Here is a 7,911-nt window from a genome sequence, read left to right as displayed (position 1 = left end):
TAGAATCGAGTGCCTATACGCCCTCGCAGCACTTTTTACGAATGGTTTTTTTTTTGCTACATATTTTTTGCGCGGGCACCGAGGCTGTTGTGCCTGACCAAAAGGCCAAGCAGCAACTTCAGCGCCCAGTGGTGGGCGTGAGAATATTTGGCGCCCAGCCAGGGGCGCTGAAAATGCGTCCCTGACTGGTACTCGTATTCTTGTTTGCGTATACTTTTTTGTATATGCGACTTAATTTTGCGTGCTTGCCTAATAACGCCCTTTACGCATTGTGCAGCGTTTGTGGGATTCGTTACGGGCCATCCCGAGCGTCGCTTATTTTTTTGGCGATCGTTCGGGTTTGCGGAACACGTATTTTAGTATAACTCTTTGGCCAATTGGTTTATGAATGTTTGGGCAATTTTTAAAGGTCGTTGGTTTTCTAGGATTGTTTGTCACACACAATCACATATTTCGCTACACATAACTAACATTACTGTTAGGTTATGATACATATGACATTTACATAAATCATGCGGAAACAACCATTAACCCAGGAATCATATTATTTACACATAATCATATAGCATAATTAGATGCATACTCTTTGTTGCGTGCCCTCCCTAGCTGCGCCCGAACCGAACAAGAACAAGTCTTTTAGGACTCCAAATGTCGTCCCTCCGTAGATAGTCCACAGCACGTCCGGATCCGCCTTAAGATTGACCAACTAGAATCGCCCTTAAGGTACTAGAAAATTCGGCACTTTTATGAGCAAGATGTGTTTTAATTTTCTCTCAAAAACTCACTTTTGAATACTTTGAAACTTGTATTTAAATTATGACCCCTAGGCCTTTATTTATAGAGTTATGGAAAAGGAATCGTAATCCTAGTAGGATGCGAATTAATTGGAATTAGAATCCTACATGAATTCTATTTAATTAATTTATCCAATTAGGAATAGACATTTAATCATATACTGACTCTTGCAGATTCAGGAATCACGCATGAGCACAAACTCACACACACACGGCAGCCACAAGGACTGCCCATGCGTGCGAGCTGCAGCCCACGCAGCAAGGCCCACGCATCCGTGGCCTTGGCGCGCGCTGGGCTTGTGGCGTGCGTGCTTGCTGGGCGACGGCCTGGCTTCGTGCTGGGCCTTCGTCCGGCAGGCCTCGTCCGATGCTAATTCGTACGATACGCTTCCGATTAAATTTCCATTTCCGGAATCTATTTCCGATACGAACAATATTTAATATTTCCGATTCCGGAATTAATTTCCGTTTCGAACAAATATTTAATATTTCCGTTTCCGGAATTATTTTCCGATTCCGGCAATATTTCCGATTCTGACAATATTTCCGTTTCCGGCAATATTTCCGATTCTGGTAATATTTCCATTTCCAATAATATTTTCCGATACGTACCATGTTTCCGTTTCCGGTAACATCTACGACTTGGATAATATTCATATTTCCGATACGATCCATATTTCCGTTTCCGGCAATATCATCGTTTCCGGAGTATTCATTTCTTGCCTGTGACGATCTTAGCTCCCACTGAAACCAAGATCCGTCGGTTCCGAATATTCATAGATGGAGTATTTAATGCCATTAAATACTTGATCCGTTTACGTACTATTTGTGTGACCCTACGGGTTCAGTCAAGAGTAAGCTGTGGATTAATATCATTAATTCCACTTGAACTGAAGCGGCCTCTAGCTAGGCATTCAGCTCACTTGATCTCACTGAATTATTAACTTGTTAATTAATACTGAACCGCATTTATTAGACTTAACATAGAATGCATACTTGGACCAAGGGCATTATTTCCTTCAGTCTCCCACTTGTCCTTAGGGACAAGTGTGCATTTCCTAATTCCTTTGTCGCTCGATGCTTGCTCTTGAACATAAGGTAAGAGTTGTCATCCTTATTATGTCCAGAGGTGTTCCTCGGTTTCAGAGTTCAACTGATCAAATAAACAGATAATCATAGCCTATGATTCATCCGAGCACGGCCATGCATTTCACAGTTTCTAGCTCTCCGAGTGGCCTTGTACAACTTTTAAGCATCTCATCCCGATTTATGGGAGGACAATCCCAATCTTGCGATCTTGAGATTAGACTTCGTTTGATAGGTGATTACCTGAGCGTTGCCTTTATAGCCTCCTTTTACGGTGCGACGGTTGGTCAACGTCAAAGCAACCAGTTCTCAAACAAGTAATCTCAAATCACTCAGGTATTGAGGATTTAGTGTCTAATAATTTAATGAAATTTACTTATGACAGACTTTCATCTCTTACAGTAAAGTTTCATAGGTCTTGTCCGATACTAGTCTTCCCAAAGTAAGTATCTATGCAAATGATTATGACATTGCCATGTCCACATAGTTCAAGAAACAGAACTACTAGTCATCTTGCATTCTAATCGTCTAACGTTTTCTATGCGTCCAATTTTATAGAAAACTCCAATTAGGGACCATTTTCAACCTTTGACATTCAAGTTCACTTGATAGACATTTCTTAGTCACAGGACTGGTCCTGACAGTCTATCTTGAATATATCGTCAAGTTGAAGGGACTCATCATTTAATAAACCACAAATTAAATGGAAAAATGAATTTCTTTCATTTATTGTGAATGATTAACCAATAATGTTTTACAAAGATTTAAACTCTAAAACTTTAAAACATTAAACAGAGACATCAAAGCCATTCTCCAATATGCTTGATTCCCATAGCTGCAGTGTGCGAGTTGTGCTTCGCTTGCGGCAGAGGTTTAGTTAATGGATCTGATATGTTGTCATCAGTTCCAATTTTGCTTATCTCGACTTCTTTTCTTTCAACGAACTCTCGTAGAAGGTGAAATCTACGAAGTACATGCTTGACTCTCTGGTGGTGTCTAGGCTCTTTTGCCTGTGCAATAGCTCCGTTATTATCACAATACAGGGCTATTGGTCCTTTAATGGAGGGGACTACACCAAGTTCTCCTATGAACTTCCTTAGCCATATAGCTTCCTTTGCTGCTTCATGTGCAGCAATGTACTCCGCTTCAGTTGTAGAATCCGCAATGGTGCTTTGCTTAGCACTTTTCCAGCTTACTGCTCCTCCGTTGAGGCAGAAGACAAACCCAGACTGTGATCTGAAATCATCTTTGTCGGTTTGGAAACTTGCGTCCGTATAGCCTTTAACAATTAATTCATCATCTCCACCATAGACCAGGAAGTCATCTTTGTGCCTTTTCAGGTACTTCAGAATGTTCTTGGCAGCAGTCCAATGCGCCTCTCCTGGGTCTGACTGGTATCTGCTCGTAGCACTGAGTGCGTACGCAACATCCGGGCGTGTACATATCATAGCATACATTATTGAACCAATCAATGATGCATATGGAATCCCACTCATTCGTCTATGCTCATCAAGTGTTTTTGGGCACTGAGTCTTGCTTAGAGTCATTCCATGAGACATGGGTAGGTAGCCTCGCTTGGAGTCCGCCATCTTGAACCTATCAAGCACCTTATTGATATAAGTGCTTTGACTAAGTCCAATCATCCTTTTAGATCTATCTCTGTAAATCTTGATGCCCAATATGTATTGTGCTTCTCCTAGATCCTTCATCGAAAAACATTTCCCAAGCCAAATCTTGACAGAGTTCAACATAGGAATGTCATTTCCGATAAGCAATATGTCGTCGACATATAATACTAGGAAAGCAATTTTGCTCCCACTGACCTTCTTGTATACACAAGATTCGTCCGCGTTCTTGATGAAACCAAAGTCACTGACTGCTTCATCAAAACGTATATTCCAGCTCCTGGATGCCTGCTTCAATCCGTAGATTGACTTCTTTAGCTTGCATACCTTTTTAGCATTCTTTGGATCCTCAAAACCTTCAGGCTGTGTCATAAACACAGTTTCTGTTAAAACGCCGTTTAAGAAAGCAGTTTTGACATCCATCTGCCATATTTCGTAATCGTAATATGCAGCGATTGCTAACATTATTCGAATAGACTTTAGCATTGCAACTGGTGAAAAGGTTTCATCGTAATCCACACCGTGGACTTGCCTGTAACCTTTTGCAACCAATCTAGCTTTGAAAACTTCAAGTTTCCCATCCTTGTCCTTTTTCAGTTTGAAAACCCATTTGCTTCCAATGGCTTGGTAGCCATCTGGCAAATCGACCAAATCCCATACTTGGTTTTCAGACATGGAGTCTAATTCAGATTGCATGGCTTCTTGCCATTGCTTGGAGCTAGGGCTCGTCATAGCTTGCTTGTAAGTCGCAGGTTCATCACTTTCAAGTAATAGAACGTCATAGCTCTCGTTCGTCAAAATACCTAAGTACCTTTCCGGTTGAGATCTATATCTTTGCGATCTACGCGGGGTAACATTTCTAGATTGACCATGATTCTCACCAGATTCTTCTAAAGATCTCTGAGTTTCATCCTGAATGTCATCTTGAGCATTCTCTAGAGTTTGTTGTTCGACTCGAATTTCTTCGAGGTCTACTTTTCTCCCACTTGTCATTTTGGAAATGTGATCTTTCTCCAAAAAGACACCATCTCGAGCAACAAACACTTTGTTCTCAGATGTATTGTAGAAGTAATACCCCTTTGTTTCCTTTGGATAGCCCACAAGGATACATTTGTCAGATTTTGGATGAAGTTTGTCTGAAATTAATCGTTTGACGTATACTTCACATCCCCAAATCTTAAGAAAAGACACATTTGGAGGCTTTCCAAACCATAATTCGTATGGGGTCTTTTCGACAGCTTTAGACGGAGCTCTATTTATAGTGAGTGCAGCTGTATTTAGTGCATGTCCCCAAAATTCTAATGGAAGTTCGGCCTGACCCATCATTGACCTGACCATGTCTAGCAAGGTTCTGTTCCTCCGTTCTGACACACCGTTCCATTGTGGTGTTCCAGGAGGAGTCAATTCTGATAGAATTCCACATTCTTTCAGATGGTCATCAAATTCATAGCTCAGATATTCACCGCCTCTATCAGACCGCAGTGCCTTGATCTTCTTGCCTAATTGATTCTCTACTTCACTCTGAAATTCCTTGAATTTGTCAAAGGATTCAGACTTATGCTTCATTAGGTAGACATAACCATACCTACTGAAGTCATCAGTGAAAGTGATAAAGTAGCTGAAACCACCTCTAGCATTTGTACTCATTGGTCCACATACATCTGTATGGATTAAACCCAATAGTTCATTTGCTCTTTCTCCAACTTTAGAGAAAGGTTGCTTTGTCATTTTGCCAAGTAAACATGATTCGCATTTACCATAATCCTCTAAGTCAAATGGTTCTAGAATTCCTTCTCTTTGAAGTCTTTCTAAGCGTTTCAAGTTTATATGGCCTAATCGACAATGCCACAGATAGGTGAGATCTGAATCATCCTTTTTGGCCTTTTTGGTATTTATGTTATATACTTGTTTGTCGTGATCTAATAAATAAAGTCCATTGACTAATCTAGCAGATCCATAAAACATCTCTTTAAAATAAAACGAACAACTATTGTCTTTTATTATAAAGGAAAATCCCTTAGCATCTAAGCAAGAAACTGAAATGATGTTTTTAGTAAGACTTGGAACATGGAAACATTCTTCCAGTTCCAAAACTAGCCCGGAGGGCAACGACAAATAGTAAGTTCCTACGGCTAATGCAGCAATCCGTGCTCCATTTCCCACTCGTAGGTCGACTTCACCCTTGCTTAACTTTCTACTTCTTCTTAGTCCCTGTGGATTGGAACATAAGTGTGAGCCACAACCTGTATCTAATACCCAAGAAGTTGAATTAGCAAGTATACAGTCTATAACGAAAATACCTGAAGATGGAACGACTGTTCCGTTCTTCTGATCTTCCTTTAGCTTCAAGCAATCTCTCTTCCAATGCCCCTTCTTCTTGCAGTAGAAGCATTCGGATTCAGAAGTGGGTTGACTGACCTTCCTCTTTGCAGATTTGGCGCCAGTTTGCTTAGTTGGGCTGGCCTTGTTGCCACCTTTCTTAGCATTCCTCTTCTTTCCAGATTTCTTGAACTTGCCCCCACGCACCATAAGCACATCCTGCTTATCACTTTTGAGCGTCTTTTCAGCGGTCTTCAGCATACCGTGAAGCTCAGTGAGCGTTTTGTCCAGACTATTCATACTGTAGTTCAGTTTGAACTGATCATACCCGCTATGAAGAGAATGGAGGATGGTGTCTATAGCCATTTCCTGAGAAAATTGCTGATCCAGCCGACTCATATTCTCAATGAGTCCAATCATTTTGAGAACATGTGGACTTACGGGCTCGCCTTTCTTAAGCTTGGTCTCAAGAATTTGCCTATGAGTCTCGAATCTTTCGACTCGAGCCAGATCTTGGAACATGTTCTTCAACTCACTGATGATTGTGAAAGCATCTGAGTTGATGAACGTTTTCTGCAGATCCGCACTCATGGTGGCGAGCATGAGACATTTCACATCCTTGTTGGCATCAATCCAACGATTGAGGGCTGCCTGAGTGATCCCGTCGCCTGGAGCTTCGGGCATCGCCTCATCTAGGACATACTCCTTTTCTTCCTGCATAAGAACTATTTGCAAGTTCCTTTGCCAGTCAAGGAAGTTTTTCCCGTTCAACTTCTCCTTTTCGAGAATTGATCGAATGTTGAATGAATTGTTGTTTGCCATATTAAAACTACAATTGAAAAGAATAAACAAATAAATAACCATTCACAGTTTCTCTTAATAAACTTAAATTCTAGCATACATGCATAATTCAATGTTTATTAAGCATTTTATTCAAGTTATGTGTTCCGGCAGGTGTGAATAAAATGATTCCAAGATCCTAAAATCATTGAAGAACTAAGCACAGTTTGTCGACTTAATCCTAGAACATCTTAGGTAAGCAAAAAGCCTTTTGCTAATAGTCTAGAAACTATTCTTGGTTGATAGGTACGTCTAAGAACTTATTAGGTAAACCTATCGAATTTGCCACGACATAAAAGGACTCCTTACTTATATCGTTGAGTTTCACCAAAACTAACATGTACTCACAATTATTTGTGTACCTTGCCCCTTTAGGACCAATAAGTAACACCTCGCTGAGCGAAAACTATTACTAGATTGATGTAAAGGATATCCAAGCAAGTGTATATTTTGGCATGGCACCTTTTAACTCAATTTTTAAGTTTGGAACTTAAGGCTCTTACTATGTTGGTTAGATTTTAAGTGAACTAAAATCCTTAATCATGCAACATAATCAGGCTTTTGATCTCATGCATTTTAAGACATATTTAAAGCAATAAATAACTTAAAACATGCATAAGATATTTGTGATCTAGTATGGCCCGACTTCATCTTGAAGCTTTGACTTCAAAGTCCGTCTTGAAAATCTCCGTGGGAGGCACCATTTTCTTCAAATAGGATAAGCTATAACTAATTACAACTATTTGATGGTACGCAGACCATATTTGAATTGAAAAATAACTTTGGTGCTTTAGACCAATTACATTCAAATTAATGGTACGCAGACCATATTTTCTATCCTATTTGGGCCATACTAGTCACTTCATAACCTGCAAAACAGTACATATACAATATATACCATTCACCCATTCATTATCATGAATGGCCCACATAGCTGGTTAGTAAAACACATTATGCATCACGTAAACATTTGCAGCAATTAATCAAGGTCACCAATAATCTACCAATTATTCAGTCCTTATTAATTCTAATCGAGTTGTTTTAACCTTAAGGATTTGTAGACCTAATCAAGAGTTTATGACTAAAAAGCGCTCCCACTCAAACCAATAAATTCATATGCTTTACTAATTTTAAACATAAAATTGTATTTCTAGTCTAACCGGAAACATACAAATTTAATTAAAATTTAAAGCTCATATAAATTTATAATTGAATCCAAAAATTTAATTTAATTTCAGTCGCATTTA

This window comes from Spinacia oleracea, chromosome 6 (assembly GCF_020520425.1).
Source record: "Spinacia oleracea cultivar Varoflay chromosome 6, BTI_SOV_V1, whole genome shotgun sequence".
Classification (NCBI taxonomy): Eukaryota; Viridiplantae; Streptophyta; class Magnoliopsida; order Caryophyllales; family Amaranthaceae; genus Spinacia; species Spinacia oleracea.
Note: the sequence above shows the minus strand (reverse complement) of the source record.